Source organism: Marmota monax, unplaced genomic scaffold (assembly GCF_021218885.2).
Source record: "Marmota monax isolate L192 unplaced genomic scaffold, Marmota_monax_Labrador192_F-V1.1 WCK01_AAM20220418_F8-fsc00088, whole genome shotgun sequence".
Classification (NCBI taxonomy): Eukaryota; Metazoa; Chordata; class Mammalia; order Rodentia; family Sciuridae; genus Marmota; species Marmota monax.
Genome location: NW_026694492.1, coordinates 6527349 through 6549771, shown reverse-complemented (window position 1 = coordinate 6549771; position 22423 = coordinate 6527349).

Genomic DNA, 22423 nt, shown 5'->3' with positions numbered 1-22423 from the left:
AGGTAAATGACAGAAGAAGCAGAATGTGAATTTAATATAGTTTGATCAAACTGGAGAAAACATTGAGATTGCTTCTCTGCTGTCCTACAGAAGCAGTTATAATTTACAGGAGCAAATGCCAGGTGATGTGCACTTACAGATTTAGCAGCTCTGTGCTTACAGAGAATATGTCAATTTCAGCCTTCTTGGCCTCTGTTCTCAGCACGAGGAAGTTTTTGTTCTCAGCATGAGGAAGTTCAGGAACTCTCTGTTTCAAAATAACAAAACCATGGATGGTACACTTAGATTTTCAGAAATAATGCAAGTCTTCCTCAAGAGCCCTACTCATTGGGCAACAAAAAATTAATAAACTTTCTGCCTAATCTGGTAATTCCCTTCTCTTCACCCCACCCCCCATCAGTCAGGGCTCTCCAGGGAGACAGTCCCTAGAAGATATGTATAGATAGGCACAGAAGGGGGGATTTTCGGGGAATTGGCTCACAATCCCATGGTGGCTAAGCCCATCATGGGCCACCTACAGGCTGGAGACCCTGGGATGCTGGTGACATGGCTCAGTCCAAATCAGAAAGAGGGAGGCAGCTTAAAGCCATGAGCAGGGAGAGGACAGATAGATGCAAAGCTGCCATCAAACTATCCTCCAGGAAACTGATGAAGTAACTTTGAGTTTGAGTAATGAGAACCCAGGGGACTGCTGGCTTAAGTCCTGGAGACCCTGAACTTCTGTCTGAGTGAGCCCCAGCTCTGGGAGTGAAACCAAAGGCCTGGTTGGATGGTGCCACCCACATGGAAGGCAGGTCTTCCTCACTTGGCCCACTGGAAATGCCCTCACAGACACACCCCAAATTATGCATTTCCAAGTTTTTAGATATTCTTTAATCCCTTCAACACCTAAAATTCACCAGCACCCCTGCCCTCTCTTCCATGTTGGTACTCTTGGGATAATAAAGCCTTGAGGTTCTGGGAAATAGGGGTAGGTTTGTTACGACACTTTCTGGCTCCTCTGGTCTCTGCAGGGATACCACCTGGTTGCTGCTGGTCCTGCTGCCATCGCAGCTCCGGTGACGGGCGTCTGCCTTCTAGACTTGATGGAGTCTGGTTGCTTGACTCCTAGGCTCCAGCCCAGCACAACTTCTGCTTTTCCTTCTGCTGTGAATCGGGCTGAGCTTGTGCTGTGTTCTCCATCTGCCATGGACGGGATCACCTCGCCCTGTGCCACTGGAAGGCCTGGAGAGAGCCCATTGCCCTATCCCAGAGGCCTCTCCAGCCAGCACAAGGTTCTCCATCTTCCATCTGCATATATCTTTGGTAAAGAGAATAATTCTTTAGTTACTGGGATAATAATCCCATAATTAATTTTCCTTGAAAAACAAAAACAAAAACAAAATTTTGCTGGGGTGTTCACTTCGAGGGAGCTGCCCAGAGTGTGGAGGGAGGCAGCTTAGAGCCATGAGCAGGGAGAGGAGAGATAGATACAAAGCTGCCATCAACTATCCTCCAGGACACAGGGAGAGAAAATGGGAATCCTCCATCTGCATTTCCTTCTGCCTTTGTACTCCTCTTTATCTTCACATTCCTCTGGGGTGCAAAGGACAGGCTTTTGCCTTTCCCTTTGTGTCCCCAAGGCACCACCTCTAACCTAAACCAGTGCAGGTGACCAGGCTCCTGATAGTCTCCTGGGAGGAGATAAAAGGAAACATGAATTCTATTTCTCAACCACCCGCTGGTGACACTGTCTTTGGGCAAAATCCTGTTTTAACTACCAGAAGCACAGCATGGCTTCCCGCATTCTCCCGCCCCACCCTCTCTGTGCTGCTGTGTTGTAAGGCCCGAGGTTGTTCCCAGCCCCCTTCCTCACCTCCCCCCATAAGGACACCCACAGGCCAATGGGAGAAGACCATGAATGTGAGAATACAAATGAGGAGAACACCATCAGATTTTCCAAAATCGTCAGTGTTATGAGCTCAGGTCAGCCCTGAGATGGGACGAGATAAGCGGGGTGCTTGGAGGGTTGTGGTGGGGATCATGACATTGCCGAGGAGGACCCAGAATCCAAGGCTGAGCATGTCAGGGTCATTGACAGCATCTTTGGGGTTCATCACAGTTTACCCAGGGCAGACACTGCCAAACTTTTTCTGCTCCCTCCTGCCAGCTGCAGAGGAGCCAGGATGCATGTAGTCTCTGCCTAGGACCCAAGACCTGCCCACAGCTGCCCAGCTCACTGCTGGCTCCCTATCTCCTAGCTTTCCCAGCAATTCTGTGGTTTTGCATGTAATTTTTGTGTCTCTCTCCTTTCTCTGACCATTTGCCCATTTTTGCTTTGTTGAGCTACTCTTTAAAAAACCAAGTAAACAAAAACCAAAAACCTCTCTCTCTTTTTTTTTTTGTCTGGCGTTTTAGCCCAGGGATACTTTACCACTAAGCCACATCCCAACTCCCTTTTCAATTTTGATTTTTTTTGGGGGGGCGCGGTTTACCGGGGATTGAACTCAGGGGCCACTTGATCACTGAGCCACACCCCCAGCCCTATTTTGTTTTTATTTAGAGACAGGATCTCACTGAATTGCTTAGTGCCTTGCTTTTGCTGAGGCTGGCTTTGAACTTGCAATTCTCCTGCTCCAGCCTCCTGAGCCACTGGGATTACAGTTGTGTGCCACTGTGCCTGGCAAATTTGATTTTGAGACAGGGTTTTCCTAAATTGCTAAGGCTGGCCTCAAATGTGGGATCCTCCTGCCTCAGCCTTCCAAATTGCTGGGAGTTAGAGGGGTGCACCCCCGTTCTCTAGTTAAAAACAAAAATCTCTTAAATGATTTATTGTGGGCAATTTAAAACAGGTATTGAGTATAATATAATGAGCCTGCAGGTATCAATTACCAGTTTCAACAAAGATCAACTCATGGCAACTCATCTTTACATATCCATTTCCCTCCCAGCGGATTACTCTGATGGAAATCTAGGCCATTGCATCATTTCTGGAAACTTTCAAATATCCCCTCTGGCAATTTGCTATCTTACCTGAAATGCACAGGTCCTTCACTCAATACCTTGACTAGATCCAATCAGTTATATGAAGCTCAAACTTTAGTACTCTAATTCCATTCCAATGTCACATCTCTCCAGGTACTCTGCAAAAATCTTTGGTAAAGGGAAGAGTATTTTAGTAATTGAAATAAAAATCCCCAAATTTATCTGCTTTAATGAAAAAAACATACTAATATAAAAGGGTTTTGTTGTTTTAAGAAGTGTTTCAAAGGCAATTTTTTTTTTCTGTACTGGGGATTGAACCCAGAGCGTGTCTATCACTGAGCCCCTCTTGATTTATTTTGAGATAAGGTCTAGATAAGTTGCTCAGGCTGGTCTTAAACTTGACAGCCTCCTGCCCCAGCCTCCCAAGTTGCTGGGATTACAGGTGTGCGCCACCACCCCTGGCTACCTCAAAGGCAATTTTTGTTGTCATTTTGCAGCGCTGGGTTAAACCCAGGACAAGCATTCTACCACTGAGCCACATCCCCAGCCCCTTGAAAACGGTAAAGTGGTTAAAAGTTGCTTCTCTCTAGTACTTGATATTTCTGCTCTCTTTCTCCTTCCTCTGTGATATTCCTCTAATCGTTTTGCCTAGCAAACCCTGTCTGTGCCGACTGGTCAGGGAAATTTCTCCCCAGAGCTGGCAAAAGTGATTGAGTGAAGCTGTGAATAGTTTGCACAGCTTTCCTCCAGTGCAGAGGAAGTGCATATGTAATTCCTCGGCTCTCCAGTTCTAGTCCTTTGGGAAGACTGGGCCTCTAGGCGCCAGAGACTGACAGCTTCATTTCTTGGGTGGATCTGAACCTGTTCCTGCAATAGACACATTTTCCTAAGACACAATTATACCCTCTGCTCTTGTGTAACACGTGTCATCAGTACAAACCTGGATTCTAGGTTCCTATAATGGTAGAAATGGCCTCAGAGAGACCTGCTTAGCTCCTCAGCAGAACTCCAGAGCTTTGTGTTTAGTGGAAACACAACGTTCCTAGGATGTAGTTTGTCTCTGAATTCTGTACAGTTCCCTTGCTAGTACAATAGCCACTTTGGGGGGAGAATCAGTGACTAAGCAGGTGACCTGGCCTAAATGTTTAGTGTTCAAATATGACTCACCTAAGCCTGTAGGCCTATGTGTTGTTAATATTTTGTCAGAGAATAAACAATTTTCCAGTATATATTTGCAGGCAAATATTCTTATCACTATTATTGTTCTGTATGAAATGTGAGCTGCTCCTTCAGAAATACCATTATATGAAATAGATTTATGAATGTGGATCATGTTGGGGAAGGTATATTTTCTTTCTCCCATGAGTAATTCCCATTTACATGTTTTTGGCAGGGATACTAGGGATTGAACACAGGGGCACTTTATCCTGGAGCCATTTCTCCAGGCCTTTTCATTTTTTATTTTGAGGCAGGGCCTTGCTAAATTGCTGAGGACCTCACTAAGTTGCTGAGGCTGTCCTTTAACTTGTAATCCTCCTGCCTCAGCCTCCCAAGTGACTGGAATTACAGGTATTCAGCGCCAAGCCCAGCTTCCCATTTACTTTGATTTAAAGCACCTAAGTTTTAAGTTTTTTTTTTCTTAAAATTCCTATAAAGGCCAGTTTCCAAATCTTAATCCCTATTTGTGGTTTGTATTATTTAGTGATTTCAGGAGGGGAGCAACTACAAATTTGATTCTTGAATTTTTTCCTCAAAACTAAGAGTGTTTCCTGGGTGTGGTGATGCCTGTCTATAATCCCAGTGACTCTGGAGGCTGAGGCAGGAGAATCACAAGTTTAAGGCCAGCCTCAGCAACTCAGCAAAATCTTATCCCAAAATAAAAATTAAAAGGACTAAGCATGCAGCTCAGTGATAAAGCTCCCCTGGGATTAGTTCTCAGAACCAAAGAATGACAAGAGTGACAATCTCAATACTTACTCTAGTACGCCTTAACATTCTGTTTTATTTAAAATAATTTCTGGGTGATTTCAGCATGATTTTATGGCTCAGTCATTCTTTAGCTACCTTAAACTGGGATTATATACTAAAATATATTTAGCTTGTCTACGATTCCATTCCCTTTATGGAAATAAAACGTGGAATGTCAGAGTGATTGGAACTCAAGAGAACAATGGAAATGCTGGGGACAGAGCCAAGTGTAAACCTCGCTGTGCTCCTGGGCTCTTGGCTCTTCCTAGAGAGAAAGATCTTCGGTCCTTTGTAAAGGGAGGATAGCGTCGCCCACTTCTCGGAGAAGATGAGTGACTTAGTGAGCATTGCACAAATAGTGCCCAGTTGCTGGGTGATGAGTGAGGAGCAGAGAGGCAGGAGGGTAGGGCTAGAAGTTGATAATGGTTAGCAGAAGGGCACGGCGTGTTCCATGCCAGGATAGATGAGCAGGGACCGGTTATAGATCAAGATGAAGACAGTTTGAGGGAAGCATTGCACAGTTATGCATAAGCTGAATGGTAGAAAGATCTCCCTGATTACATCTACTGTGCAAGACTGAAGATGAAATAAGAAAACATCAACAATGCCCCCAGGCCTGGTCACAGCCCCTTGACCAAACTGAGACCCTCATTTAAATGCATTTGCATGTTAAAAGATATGCCCAGGAAAAGAACTAAAACAATTTTGTTTTTGTTTTTTTGGGAGGAAATGGGGGTACTGTGGATTAAACTCAGGGGCACTCTGCTGGGAGCCATTGGCGTGTTCCATGCCAGGATAGATGAGCAGGGACCGGTTATAGATCAAGATGAAGACAGTTTGAGGGAAGCATTGCACAGTTATGCATAAGCTGAATGGTAGAAAGATCTCCCTGATTACATCTACTGTGCAAGACTGAAGATGAAATAAGAAAACATCAACAATGCCCCCAGGCCTGGTCACAGCCCCTTGACCAAACTGAGACCCTCATTTAAATGCATTTGCATGTTAAAAGATATGCCCAGGAAAAGAACTAAAACAATTTTGTTTTTGTTTTTTTGGGAGGAAATGGGGGTACTGTGGATTAAACTCAGGGGCACTCAACCACTGAGCCACATCCCCTTATTTTGTATTTTTATTTAGAGACAGGATCTCACTGAGTTGCTTAGCACCTCACCTTGCTGAGGCTGGCTTTGAACTCAGGATCCTCCTGTCTCAGCCTCCCTAGCCACTGGGATTACAGGCGTGCGCTACCACACCCGGCTAGAATTAACACAATTTGAAGCACTTTTAGAAATTCATGTAAACATCTAGACAATGTGCAAATTGGTGTAGGTGCAACAGGAGATTATAACATTGCTTATGAATATGTTAATGTCTGCCCCCAAATGCATGTAAGCTGTTTACCCCTGGACTTCCTTGCCACTCTGCCTATGGGGTGGCCACCTCTCCCTGCCACTCTGCTTGTGGGGTAGACCTCTCTCCATGCCCCACTGTCTTGGAGTGGTCACTGTGCTGTCTGGCTACCTCTGCTGCTACTCTGCCTGTGGGGTATAGCCTCCTTGCTAGACTAATCAATTCAATAGATGATTTTTTTTCTAGTCCTCTCTCTGTTAGTCAGGGGGTGGGTACATACTTGGCCCTTGCAGTGGCGCTGACTGGCCAGTTGCAGTCCCTAATGCCTCTTGCACAAACGGTGAGGCATCTGTTTTCTGTGACATGATTTAATGACAAATTCTGCTTTGCTTGGTAGCTGTCAAGATCAAGAAAAACAAGGATAATGTTTGATTTCTATCCTGCAGGAGCTGAAGGGCCCGCAGAGCTCGTGACAACAGGAGTGCCTGTCTGGGATTCATTGAAGACTTTATTTTAGTGTGATCATGGCTCTGGCAAAGTCAGGGCTGGAAGAAATTGGAAAAAGCACCTGGTTCTCTTATTTTATAGATTAAAAAAAAAAAAAAAAAAAGGTGAGGCCCAGATAGTGGAGGGTGTTGGCCTCGAATGGTCTCACCACGTAAGGGAGAGTGGAGAAGAGCTTGGAGAGTGAGTTGTGGAGACAGACAAAGAAGAACATGGGCTGTAGACGCAGTTCCTAGGTTCCAGCTGCTCACCTCTTGCTGGCGCTTCTCAACGTAGAGGATGTCTGGTGTGCATGCTATCAAGGTTGGTCTGGATGGCGTGGATAACTTGACCCTGAATCCCGTGGTGAGAATGAGAGGTATTCCTTTTACAGGGTTCTTTCCAAATCCCTTTGATTATTTAAAGTGAAATTTCTCTAGCTCTTGCTAATCTCCCCCATTCCCTTAGGCTGGAAGCTCAAAGGTCGCAGTAGCTGACTAGAGTAGTGTTGTTGTCGTTATTGTTTATGTATTTACATTATGTGTGACACACAGTAGTGGTTTTCCATTTATGAAAAAATAAACCAGTGTAGATAAGAAAGTGAGTTCTTATCTACACTGGTTTAAAAGTCTAGTGAAAATAGTTTATGCAGCGTGAAGATATGACAGAATTAGCAAGGTAGTAGTAGGTGACCTGCCTGAGAAACACTGCAGCGAGAAGGTAAAAGTGGCCCGAAGGGCAGAAATGGAATTTAACACAGATCAAATGACAGGAATTTGTGTACGGCCTGGCTCATGCCTTTGAGGGGCTTAATTTGAGAAAACAAGGCATGTGCGTATGAAAATAAATATATCATAAATCTAAATGGCGAACAGTCCGAGAATGGCACATCGTGCCTCTTTTTCTGCCATAGGAGGGAAATCCTTGCTTTAGGTACGTGGAGTAAAGATAGCTCCCTCTAGGCTGAGCCTAAGCAAGCGGACAGTAAGTAGGTGGGACTTCAAGCCTAGAACAGTCCAACTTAAAAATTAGACAGAACAAGACATTTCCCAACAGAGCTGGGGTTTCCAGCAGACTTTCCTTATGATTCTACATAGAAGCTTATAACTTTTTTTTTCATACTTCTTACAATTCTTACTAGTTTTTAGAAATGTAAAAATATACACTCACATCCACTTCAAAGGGACAGAAATTAGTTTGAACATACAGAGGCTGCGGCAAGTTGACTGTGTCTTCCACAGGCTAGCCTGTTTTGGAAGACCTCCGTCTCTTCATTACCAGGCTTGCAAATACAGACAATGTACCAGGGGTGAAAATAAAATAGCTTATTCCTTTATTTTTTTGAAAATTTGTTTTTGTTTTAAATAAGCAAGTAAAATTTATTTGGCAAAACAATCTTATCTTGTTTTGACAAATAAATTTGGTTACTTTGAAATTTTCAGTAAGTAAGTGTGAGGGATGGGTCCTGAGATTTTCAAGTTTCTTTTTATTTACACTACTGAACAGTTCATAATGTTATAAAATATATTGGGAGAGTTGTTTCTACAGACAGAAAAATTTCAAGTGGCTTAGAAAGCTGTTCATTAACACCCTCAAAATTAAACAATCACCAATTAAAGATTATGAGCCCTTGTTAGCTACTTTCTCCACATGCTTTGACTGGGAAATGGAAATTTCCTGTAACTCTACTCTCAAGCTTCTGGAGGACTTAAATGTGTCCTGAGATCCCAAAACAAGCTACAATTATTACCATTTGCAAAACTTAACTGAGTGAATAGAAATTTTCTTGCTACCACCAAACAACTAAAACCAAACCCTCATACCAGAAATAAATAATATGTAATTTAGACAGAATTCGCTGTTTCAAGAGACGAAACCAGTAGGGACCATCTTATGTAAAAATTAAAAAGGTAGATTTATTGCAAGAATTTCAGAAAATACCAAAATATCACTGCAGAGATGACGAAGTAAATCTTGGCAAATGGTCAGAAACCAAGGTGGTTTAGAGGTCAGACCACAAGCAAAAATTCCACGGCATATGATTGCCACTGGGGTCACCTCTGGTAATCTATGTTCCCGAGATTCTGGCCCATTTGGGTTTAAATACCCAAAGGAAAACATTCAATTGGCTGAGGTTAAGTCACATGACTCTGTTGGAATAAGGCAAAGAGCATTCTGGACACTTTTGTTTCCATGGTGATGGAGTCACCACCCCTCACCAACTACACACCCCATGGAAGATGGGGCATTACTAGGAAGAAGAGAAGACTGGATGCTGGGTTACCCCAAATGACAAGTATCCGCTACAGATGGTGACCTGTTAAAAGACCACAACTATTAACCACAACTCCCAGGTTCAAAGTTTGTGTTTTTTAGACTCAGCTAATATTCAGAACTCAGTCTCTGATACCACGAATCAGGCTCCATGGTGAAAAGACTGATTCCAGAGCTGGGGTGGAGACAAGTGTTGTGGTCTGAATATGAGGTGTCCCCCAAAAGCTCACGTGTGAGTCAATGCAGGAAGATTCATAGGAGAAATGATTGAGTTGTAAGAGTGTTAATCAGTGATTAATCCCCTCATAGGGATTAACTAAGTGGTAACTGAAGTGGTAGAATGTGACCAGAAGAGGGGGGAATTGGGGCATGGCTTTGGGATATATATATAGTGAGTGGAGTCTCTGCTTCTTGATCACCATGATGTGAGCTGCTTCCCTCTGCCACATACTCCCCATGATGTTCAGCCTCATCTTGAGCCCTGAGGAATGCAGCTAGCCTTCTATAATCTAAGACCTCTGAAACTGTAAGCCCTCAAATAAACTTTTCCTCCTCTATAGTGGTTCTGGTCAAATCCTTTAGTCACAGCAGCACAAAAGCTGACTAAACTAGCCAGGCACGGGGTTACCTCTATGTTCACAGGACACTAGGCAAATACATTTTGTAAGTTCTCTATCTATATAATATTTTTTTATTAAAATTTGCATTATAAAACGTATGATACCATATGAATTACAAAGATTCATCAGTAAATATGTAGATTAAGTGATAGGGAAGAACTTCTTATGTCCATTGATTGTTCAAACAGCACCCATGAAAGTGCTTCCTAGTATCCAGACACCACCTCCTCCTGTTCTTTTTTGTCAAAAGTGTTGTTCTGGCTAGATTCATCTCTCTGGTCATAAGAGAAAAGCTAGCAACCTTGTGGTTGCTCACCATGCCCTGGCTCTTCAGAACTGGTTTATACAAGATGACACAGTTTTTCCTGCCTTTGCTGTTCCCAGCACCTTTACTCATGACTCTGCCTCATCTCTTAGCTTCCTGGGAACGAGGCTTCCAATGACTCAATCAATTGTTGTTCTTGTGCTTTGTGGATGATGTTCATAAATGGCTCAAGTGCGCAGGTAAAAGTAAACTGTAATTTATTTTCTGGTCATATTAAATTTACCAGCAGACATTTACAGGCTAAATGTAGAATAACGTGTCTTCCCCCCCCCCACCCCCCATCTTGTCTTGAATCACTGCATTCCTGAAACCTGCTCTTCCTCTTTGGGCTGCCCCTCCCCCCTTGCCTTGCACACACCACTGAGAACAGGGAGGAGACATGTTGGACTCACGAGTAGAGTGAGAAAGGCAGTCCCATTTGTGGGAGAAATGTTTACCTCTCTGCTGTCACAGCTCAAGACTCACTGGGAGGACAAGAGATTACGAGAGGAACGGCTCAATGACACTGCAGTGTATAATGGTGAATTGACCTTACCCAAACTGAGAGGTGGCCTTTGTCCTTGGATACTTAGAGGTGATCTCCAGGCCCCTGAAAAAGTCCTGCCCAGTGGAAGTATCTTTGTTTGCCTGGGGCCTTTGGCCATTGGACACTCTAGCAATGTGACTTATGATGGGTGTTTTGGGACATGCTGTACAGTTCTGACCTTTGGAGGAACTGGACATTATAGGCATTGGCCTGATCTGTGGGAGGGGCTGGCAACTCAAGATCAGTCATGTAGGCAGGTCCAATAAAAACTGTAGAGGATCACCAAAGGGTCAGGGCGAGCACCCCTTGTTGGCAATCCAGGAGGTACTGCCATGACTCCGTGGAGAGAGGTTGACTAGAAGTCTGCATTTGGACCCCTCCTGGACACTGCCCTACACATCCCTACTTTGGCTGGATTAAAGCCTTCATCACTGCCCTGTAACTAACGGTAACTGTTAGTAAACAGCTTCCAGCAGGTTCTATGAGCACTCTTATTGAATTAGAAAAGCTGAGTGTGATTTGGGGATCCCCTGACCTTGCAATTAGTGTCAGGAGCAGTGCAGTCTTCTGAGACTGGTTCCTCACACTTTGCAATTTGGCCAGCAGACTTTATAGTCAGGGTACAGAGCAAATCTCAAACACCCTCAACAGAGATAGTCAAGGCCCATTAGCTACAGATCAGACATGCATGGGCAGGAACCAATGCCCAGGCCCACCTGGGCTTCAGGTCCAAGGGCTTTTAGTAGACGGTTGGCAGCCCAGAGTTCGGAACTCATCCTGTATCCAAATACATGAAAGTCACACCAAATCAGCATGTCAGACCATCTGAAATGATTCAATGAAAGATTCAAGAGGAGGGGAGATTAGAGGTGGGAAAGTTCTTTTTTAAAATAATTAATTAATTAATTACTTTTAATTAGGTATATATGACAGCAGAATGCATTTTGATTCATTGTACATAATTGCAGCACAACTTTATATTTCTATGTACCTTACGGTAATGATGTCCATCTCATTCCTCCATCTTTCCTGTTCCCATGCACCCTCCCTACTCTCCCTCCCCTTTGTCCAATCAAAGTTCCTCCATTTTTCCCATGCTTCTTCACTCCCTGTTATGGATCAGCATCCACTTATCAGAGAGAACACTCGGCCTTTGGTTTTTTGGGATTGTCTTACTTCACTTAGCATAATATTCTCCATTTCCATCCATTTACCTGCAAATGCCATAATTATATTCTCTTTTATTGCCAAGTAATATTCCATTGTGTATATATACCACAATTTCTTTATCCATTCATCTATTGAAGGCATCTAGGTTGCTTCCATAGTTTAGCAACTGTGAATTGAGCTGCTATGAACATTGATGTGGCTGCGTCACTATAGTACACTGATTTTAAGAACTTTGGGTATAGACCGAGCAGGGGGATAGCTGGGTCAAATGGTGGTTCCATTCCAAATTTGCCCGGGAATCTCCACACTGCTTTTTCCAGACTGGCTGCCCCAATTTATAGTCCTACTAGCAATGTATGAGTGTGTCTTTTCCCCCACATGCTCATTTTTTATTGTCTGTATTCTTGATAGCTGCCATTCTGACTGGCATAAGATGAAATCTTAGAGTAGTTTTGATTTGCATTTCAAATGTTGAACATTTTTTCATTTATTTGTTCATCGATTATATATCTTCTTCTGAGAAGTGTCTGTTCAGCTCCTTAGCCCATTTATTGATTGGGTTGTTTGTATTTTTGGTGTTAAGGTGTTTTTTAAAAAAATATTTAGTTGTAGTTGGACACAATACCTTTATTTATTTATTTTTATGTGGTGCTGAGGATTGAACCCAGTGCCTCACACTTGGGGGGCAAATACTCTACCACTGAGCTACAGCCCCAGCCCTGGTGTTGAGTTTTTTGAGTTCTTTATATATCCTGGAAATTAGTGCTCTATCTGATGTGCATGTGGCAAAAAATTGCTCCCAAAACATAGGCTCTCTGTTCACCTCATTGATTGTTTCTTTTGCTGAGAAGATTTTTAGTTTGAGTCCATCACATTTATTGATTCTTGATTTTATTTCTTGCGCTATAGGAGTCTTGTTAAGGACGTCAGGGCCTAATCTGACATGATGAAGATTGGGGCCTACTTTTTCTTCTATTAGGTGTAGGGTCTCTGGTCTAATTCCTAGGTCTTTGATACTCTTTGCATTGAGTTTTGTGCATGGTGAGAGATAGGGATTTATTTTCATTTTGCTGCATATGGATTTCCAGTTCTTCTAGCACCATTTATTGAGGAGGCTATCTTTTCTCCACTGTATGTTTTTGGCACCTTTGTCTCATATGAGATAACTGTATTTATATGGCTTTGTCTCTGCATCTTCTATTCTATACCATTGATCTACATGTCTATTTTGGTGCCAATACCATGCCATTTTGGTCACTGTAGCTTTGTAGTACAGTTTAAGGTCTGGTATTGTGATGCCTCCTGCTTCACTCTTCTTGCTAAGGATCGCTTTGGCTATTCTTCATCCATTCATCATATTCTTTATCCATCATCCATTCATCATTTTTCCAAATGAATTTAATGATTGCTTTTTCTATTTCTATAAGGAATGACATTAGAATTTTAATTGGAATCATGTTGAATCTGTATAGCCTCTGGTAGTATGGTCATTTTGACAATATTAATTTTGCCTATCAAGAACATGGGAGATATTTCCATCTTCTAAATTCTTATTCAATTTCTTTCTTTAGTGTTCTGTAGTTTTCACTGTAGAGGTCTTTCACCTCTTTTGTTAAGTCAATTCCCAAGTATTTTATTTTATTTTTTTGAAGCTACTGTGAATGGGGTAGTTTCCCTAATTTCTCTTTGAGAGGATTCATCACTGTAGAGCTGGGAAAGTTCTTTAGTGGGAGAATGAGATAGGACACCACAGCCAGGCAACACGGCTGTCCCTGGTGGAGCCAGAGGAGGACTTTGAAAATGATGAGGATGATGCTCCTAAAGCACAGAGCCTCCTGAGATGCTGACCCAGGAGCTTGTCTGGACCTAAGAGCAGTGCTGGCCTGGAACACTTCCCTAGACCAGAAAGTAAGGAATACTCTAAAAATGATGGGGCTTATCAGCGTCACACAGGATCCAGTGTGAGGGGGCTGCCCTAGCCAAATATGGCACAACCCGAGCACCACAAAGAAGCTTAAGCACAATTACAAACTCTTTATTAACTATTTATAATTTATAAACTACTGAAAAATAGGAATTCATGAATCCATACAGATAGATGATAGAGAGATAGGTAGACAGATAGGAGATTACCATGGCGAGGAATCAACCAATAAATGTAAAGAGCGCACAGGAACTGAAAATTACCTTTTTGCAAACATCTAGTAAAGATGGCGGCAGACAAGAATCATGAATGCATGCTCTAGCTGAGAGGATATTTTGATGTGGAGCAGGTATTAGTATAAAGTGTCTACCCATCAGTGGTATCTTAGTTACAAGGAAGAAAGTAGCTGCTCTATACTGGAAAAATCAGATTATGTCTAGAATTGGTGATAAAAATGAACCACTAACAAGGGCCAGATGGGACTCATGTACCTCCAAATATGATGCTCTGAGGATCCAATGCCTATGCAGTATTGTGGCTAAGGGTGCAGAACCTCAATGTAATTACAAATAAATATCATATAAACACAAAATGAAGAATGTCTTATTTTAATAGAAGAGGTGGAGAGGGGAGCATATTCTTGAAAGATATTAATGAGAGAAAAGACAAAGGTTAGCTATGGAAATGCTCCAGATTGAAGGAGCCTGGAGAGACATAAAAACTAAATGAAATAATGGTCTTGATCTTCTAGTGGAGGGGGGAATGTCATCAAGCACATTATTAAGTTTACAGAAAAATTGGGAAAAGGATGGTTGAGTATTGAATCAATATGAATGTACCAAGCTGATAACTATACTATGGTTACATAATTGAACATGTCTATTCTTAGAAAATACACAAAGTATTTGAGGATGAAAGGTCATAGTGTATGTAACCTGTTCACAAAGGCTTCAGAAAAAATTGTGTGTGTGTGTAGAAAAGGGGTGAAAGATATACAAACATACAGAGAAAGAGAGTGTGCAATGCTCAAATAAGTGGGGCAAAATGTTTATCGAATCCAAGTAAAGGATATACGGGCATTCTCTCTGTGCTATTTTTATTCTTGCAGCTTTTAGTAAGTTTGACATTATTTGCAAATAAAAACATCAAGTGTTTTGTGTATATGGGTCATAAATCGCTTTTCTTTTTTTTCTTTTCCTGTACTGGGGATTCAACCCAGTAGTGCTTTGTCACTGAGCTACATCTCCAGCCCTTTTATATTTTTTATTTTGAGTCAGGGTCTCTCTACATTGCCCAGGCTGGACTCTAACTTATGATCCCTCTACCTCAGTCTCCCAAGTCACTGGGATTACAAGCATGTGCCACCACATGCAGCTTATTGCCTTTCATATACATAAATACAGCCATCATAAATTTATCTGTTGTATGCAGCTTACACAAGGTTTTGTTGATCTGCTTTGAAACCTAGGTTTGCTTTCCAGTGATATAAAGGCATGATCCAGGAAAAGCATTCTAAATTAATTGTGGATAGCTGTAAATGGAGCAAAATCAAAAGCATATTCAGGCCAGGCATGGTGATGCATGCCCTATAATCCCAGCTCCATGGGAGTCTGAGGCAGGAGGATCTCAAGTTCAAGGCTAGTGTGGGCAAATAAGTGAGACCCTCTCTAAAAATAAAAGGGCTAGGGATGTAGCTCAGTGATAGATTGCCTTGGGTTCAATCCCCAGTACTGCTTTAATGATGATGATGATGATGATGATGATGATGATGAAGAAGAACAACAACACAACCAGACCCCATACATATTAAAACACGTGTATAGACTCACATGTACTAAATGTATTTTGTAGAGAACCACAGGGGACAATGGACACTGTTGGTTTAGTTCTCTTAAGAGTCACAGATTTGAAAAAAATCTGTGAGAGTTTATTTGGTCAATTCTCTTGCTCTAATGCAAACAACTTAAACTATCTCAAGTTAAGGTTCTTATGAGCTAAGATTCCATCCTTTTTTAAATTTTATTTTTTGCAGTACTGGGAATTTAAACCAGGAACACACATGTGCTAGGCAAACACTTTCCCACTGAGCTAGGCCCATAGCCCTTTTTATTTATGCTTTTTAGAAAATCTTGAGGAAGCATCCTACTGAGTTGCCAGGGCTGACCTGGAGCTTGGCATCTTCCTGCCTCAGCCTCCTGAGTCTCTGTGATCACAGGTGTGCACCACCACACTGGGCCAACTTTTTACTTTTTTTCTTTCATGTTTTGTTTTGTTTTGTTTTTTGTTTTAAAAGTAGCTGTCATTGATTTAGCTTCAAGTCTCTGCCAGAGATAAAAAATCTCCCATTTGTTGAAACTGTCACTTGCATTTATTTTGGGGACATTGACCATCTTGCTACTGTGCTACTCTGGGGGCACCCTTCACTGTGACCCTGGGGCATGCTTCACTTCCTCCCATGCTGCATTCTTGGTTTGCTAGATCCCAGGTCTTGTACTTTTGTGATTGAGCAGAAGCTTCTGGGTTCTCACAATAGACAAATCTCTTCACTCCTGGATTGCCTGAGATTTTCCTTATTCTACGTTCACTATTAATTGAAATCAAGAATTTGGCTGCATATGAAATCCTGGCCTGGAAATAATTTTCCTTCAGAGTTGTGGGCTGTGCTCCACTGTCTTCTGGCTTCCAGTACCTGCTGCTGAGAAATCTGAAGCTGTTATTCTCAATTCTTTGTGTATTACTTTGTTTCCTCTTTGGAAGAATTTTTTTGGGGATCTTTTCTCTACCACACAGGTTCTGCAACTTCACAATCCTAGATCTTGATGTAGATATTTCTTACTGTGCCGAGCATACAGAGGTCACATTCAATATGGAGATTCAAGTCCTTTAGTTTTGGAAATTTTTTTTCTTTTTCTTTTTTAATTTCTTTATTTGATATTTTATTTGATATCTTATTTCCTATTTTCAGATCAAGTGTTCTCAACTTGTTTTGAACCATGAATCTCTTCTCACAATAATATTTTTAACGCACAAAAAAAGTGCTTAAGATTGTAAAGAAATATGCATCTACTGCAACATAATCTACTGCAACATAAGCATGTATGTGTGTAACTAATAACACCTAGCAACAAGTTTAATAACTATCATTTATTAACTGATACAATTTAAAATATATGTGATTTCTATTGGTGGCAAAGTTGCAGGTATTATTATGCTTTGTTACTTACATTTTTAACAGAGAGAAATGCTATATATCTGTTAGGAAAAATAAAGCTGAATTTTTTTCCCATCCAGTTCATAGACAAATGTGTTCCACAGACCTTGGGGTTCAGTGGGTCCCAGAATAAAAATGTCTGACTAAGAGCTGGGGATGTAGCTCAGTGGTGGAGGGCTTGCCTGATATTCCTGAGGCCCTGGGTTTGAATCCCAGCACTGAACATAAAATAAAGTAAAATAAAATAAAGCCTGATTTAGATATTGGATCTCTTAAATGGTTTCTGTGATTTTATCTTTTCTCCCAATTTTCCATCTCTTTGTTCTTTTGCTCTGATGTATAGGAAATGACCTTTATTTTATTATCCTATTCTTTGGTTAAATTTTAAAATTTCTAATAGCTTCTTTTTTGTTCTCAAAATGTTCCTTAATTTTAATATCTGTGCCCTCACTTTGTATCTGTAATATTCTTTTCTGTGTTTTGAAGACAAAAATAAATGCCGCTTTGTTTGTTTGAGTTTATAGTTTTCTTCTATGCTTTACATCATCATCTCTTTCACCATATTACTTTTCAACATTTAGTTGTTGGTGATTGTGACTTCAAAATAATCAACCACAGGACTTATATTGATTTGATCCATTATCCCTTCAGTACCTTCCCTAAAATGGTAGGTATTCTAAAAAATTATTTTATAATTTATTTTTATTTTTTTAAATTTTTATTGTTGGTTGTTCAAAACATTACATAGTTCTTGATATATCATATTTCACATTTTGATTCAAGTGGGTTATGAACTCCCATTTTTACCCCGTATACAGATTGCAGAATCACATCGGTTACACATCCACTGATTTACATATTGCCATACTAGTGTCTGTTGTATTCTGCTGCCTTTCCTATCCTCTACTATCCCTCCTCCCCTCCCCTCCCCTCCCCTCCCCTCTTCTCTCTCTACCCCATCTACTGTAATTCATTTCTCCCCCTTGTTTTTTCCCCTTTCCCCTCACTTCCTCTTGTATGTAATTTTGTATAACCCTAAGGGTCTCCTTCCATTTCCATGCAATTTCCCTTCTCTCTCCCTTTCCCTCCCACCTCTCATCCCTGTTGAATGTTAATCATCTTCTCATGCTCTTCCTCCCTACTCTGTTCTTAGTTACTCTCCTTATATCAAAGAAGACATTTGGCATTTGTTTTTTAGGGATTGGCTAGCTTCACTTAGCATAATCTGCTCTAATGCCATCCATTTCCCTGCAAATTCTATGATTTTGTCATTTTTTAGTGCAGAGTAATACTCCGTTGTGTATAAATGCCACATTTTTTTTATCCATTCGTCTATTGAAGGGCATCTAGGTTGGTTCCACAGTCTTGCTATTATGAATTGTGCTGCTATGATAATTTATAATTTATAATAAGATAAATTGCACAAATCTTAAGTATACAGCTCTAGGAACTGTAAAAGATGAAAAAGATTTGTATTAGTCCACGGATGCCCTCTGATCCTTCTCAATTAATAGTCCCCTCTTAAATATAACCCTATATTGGCATCATGACTAAGTTTTGCCCATTCTTCAATTTCATATAAATGGAATCATAAGAGGAATTGTGCACTCTTTTGGGTTTGGCTTTTTGCATTCAACATGTCTGCAAGATTCATCCATGTTAACACAGGGATCAGCTGCCCTTTTGTTCTTTCACCTGTATATTTTTTAGTATGAACATATCACATTATCAGCCATTCACCTGTTGTACATTGTCCTGTTTCCAGTTTTTAACCAGTCTGAATAAAACCTCTCGGGTCCTTCTCATACCTCTATACTAATACTTATTTCTAGTGTTTTAATTTTATCTTTTCAAAGAATAAAAAACAATTCTTAAAATGGCATTTCTGAATAGTTGGATTGATTTCTGTGCTCAGTTATTTATTGTATCTTGTGCTGTTTCCCGGGTTCAAGTGATTCCTTGGTGAGATGAAACCTTAAAAGTGAACATGGTTGGGTAATAATGAGTTCTTGATGTCTTCACTGCCTTCATTCTTCAATATTAGTTTGAACAATAATTTGTATTTCCCTTATCACTGGGAAGCTATAGCTCCATGATCTTCCAGCTTCTGCTATTGCTGCTGAGAAGCCTGGGACTTTTTCATTCTTATTACTTATTAGGTAATCTGACAGCTAATAGCTAAAATTGTCCTTCTGCACTTTATATCTTCATTATATTACTTCTAGGTGTGGTTTCATTTCTTTTTAACTTTTTTATAGAGAGGATACTCTTGATTTAAAGCCTTATTTTCAATTACAGAATATTCTTAGTTGTTATGTCCTCAAATATTGCTTCTTTGCTATTTCTTCTTTACTATTTCCTTCATTATTCCCTGTTGTTGTCTGCCCAAATTTCCATTAGATATTCAGTTCCCTCCTCTATTACTTTGAAGATCCTAAATATGCTTATTTTAAGTGTTTTATCACTGCAGTAATTCAGAACAAATGAAGTTATCTCTCTCTCTCTCTCTTTTGGAACCCTGGAGTGCTTTACCTCTGGGCTACATCCCAGCCCTTTTTATTTATTTACTTATTTTTTTATATTGAGACAGAGTTTCTCTAAGTTGCTGAGGGCCTTGCCAAGTTACTGAGGCTGGTCTCAAACTTGTAATCTTCCTGTCTCAGCCTCCCAAGTTGCTCGGATGACAAGTGTGCACCACTGCACCTGGCACAAATTTATTTTGCAAATTTGTGGGACTTTCTTTCTTTCTTTTCTTTCTTTCTTTCTTTCTTTCTTTCTTTCTTTCTTTCTTTCTTTCTTTCTTTCTTTCTTTCTTTCTCATGTGTTCTGGAATTTTGGCCTCTCTCTCCTTCTTCCTCTCATTATTCCTCCGTCTTTGTCTAATCCCACAATTGCCTTTACCACGGGCCCACCCAATCAGATTCAGTTCTTTATTGGCAACATGGAAATTCTACCCCATAATGATATAGAGAGTATTTAAAATCAGTCATCAAGCCCTTTGCAGCTTGTCTTTATTTCAACAAAAGTACCTGTGCTATTTTTAGTGTCCTGTTTCTGTATTTTCTTTTCCTTTTATATTTTATCTATCATGTTTATATTGCAGTCAAAGGGAATCCTTAAAGATTTAAGGGAATCCCTATATCTTGTACCTACCAAACAATCTTTGACTGGAAGCAGTACCCTCTTTAACCCATAGAAAGCTGACTTCTAACCCTATCACATCCAAAAACTACTTTTTGAAAAGAACATTTGTGTTCGCCATGTTGCTAAACTAAATCAACATCTTCGTCCTAACTTTGAGCATGCTTGCCTGCTCACTCCATCTTCCGTCTCTATATGCTCCGTTCTCCTAGCTTCCATGACAACACATGCTTTTAAAAAATGTAGTGAAATATACAGAGTCTACAGTGTACCATGTTAATCCTTTTTAAGTGCGTAGTTTGGTGGCATTAGGTACATTCACATTGTTGGGCAGCCATCGCCACCATCCATCTCCAGAATTCTTTCTATCTTGCAAAACTGAAACTCTGTACCCAATAAGCAACTCCTTGTTTTCTCCTCTCCAGCTTCTGCAACCACCCTTCTTTCTTGTGTATGAATCTTCCCCTCTGTGTACCTCACAGAAGTGGAATCACATAGCATTTGTCCTTTTGTGATTGGCTTATTCACTTAATGTCCTCAAAGTTCATCTGTGTGACAACACACTCTGTTTTCCTCCTAAAACTCCTAGTAACTTCTGTTCAGTCTCCTTTTTGTTAATCCATGGCTTAAATATTTGTTTTCCTTCAGGTTCTGCCCTGGATCCTGTCCTCCATTCATTATCCTCCATCTCTGGTGGTCTTCACTCACATGACATCAGTGGTCACTGGGGACATGGACCTCTTTCTAGCACAGACTGCTTTCCTAGCTCCAGGCTTCGTATTTCTAATTATCTACGGCATGCTCTTTCTTGGGAGATTTCTTCAGAGTCAATATTTTCAAAGTTGACTTCTCATCTCTTTCTTCCCCATAACTAAACTGCTTATTCTGTTTGCCATCTTAGTGATTGACACACCATCTATTGCCGGCTCAGTCCATTCCCCTCTTACCCCACCTCCGACGACGTGGGTCAGTCAATTCCTACTCCCCACACATCCTGTCTAACCCATTTTCTGCACACCTGTATCTAATCTGGAACAGACCACATTTTCTAGCTTGAAATATAGCCTTCATTTTCCCCAATTCTTATACACACACACACACACACACACACACACACTGGGATTGAACCCAGGAGAACTCTACTCCTATGCTATATCCCCCTGCCAGTCCTTTTCATCTTATTGTGAAACAAGGTCTCACTAATTTTTTGAAGTTGCCCTTAAACTTGCAATCCTCTTCCTCAATCTTCCAAGTCTCTAGGATTACAGGCACGTACCACAACACTCAGCTGACCTCAAGTCTTATACCTCCCTGACATAGTGTTTAAATGGTAATGCTCAAACTGTAAATCTGATCATGACTATTCTTTTCTACTTAAAACTTTTGGTGCCTTTCCATTGCCTTTGACATATGACCAAATTTCTTGGCATGGCTCCTCCTAACCAACTATGAACCCATCTCCAGATTGCACACTAATAACCAAATATCCACAACAATGATATCCAACATTTCTTTCCTAGATCAGGAGAAGGAGGACAAATCCTAGAAGCTTACAGCTCCACCCCTTAGGCAGATTAGCAGGCAGCGAATTAGCATACGTGTGCTGCTCCAAATGGCACAGGACCCTGGTGAGCAGGAACAGGGTGCTGTGCTGCTGACCATGTGCCACAGGGTGCACTGGACATGAACATAAAGTCTAAAAGGGAGAGTCAGCATCTCACTCATGATGAGAAAAAAACGTCCTTCTTTGGCTTGGATGCTGACTGTCCTGGAGTTTTTCTGTTTCATAGCATGATTAAGTCACCAGGACATCTTTGAGTAGGATCCACAGTTCCAGCTTATAAATGAGAGCAAGTTAAAAATCTTAATAATGTCCATTCCTGGGGGAAAAAAATTAACCACTTTAACTATTTAAGGGTGAAGCATTGTTCTCTATTTCATTGCCTGGATTTGGATTGTGAACTACCTGGTAAAAATGCAAAGGGAGGATTTGCAGAAGCTAGCTAGGGATGATTCAGTTAAGGGGAGCAGCCCCCCAAGGCCCTGAAGAGCTGGCTTAAAGGGGAAGGACCCAACCAAGGAAAATCATTTGTTTGCAAACTTTTAAAAATCAAAATAAGAAAAACAGTGTTTGTTTGTTTGTTTGTTTTTTAAGCCTGGTTTTAGGTTACTTGTTCCCTCCAGAAGATGAAGAAAGAACTTTACCCTGAAGAGGCCCAAATGCCAGCCATGTCAAATTTTCTTAGAGTCTTTGAAAATAATCTATAAATTCTTAGGGCTCGTGAGATTCAAGTTAAGAACTCCTGATGGGAAGTAAAGTGTGAACTGAAAGGATAGAATTTATTTGGGAAGGATCATAAGCACTTTTTAAGAATAAAGTTAAGGAAACAGTTATGAATGTAAATTGCTAAAGGCAGGAACAGGAGCGGACAGGGGAATAGCAGCAGTCCCCTAAGTCATGAAA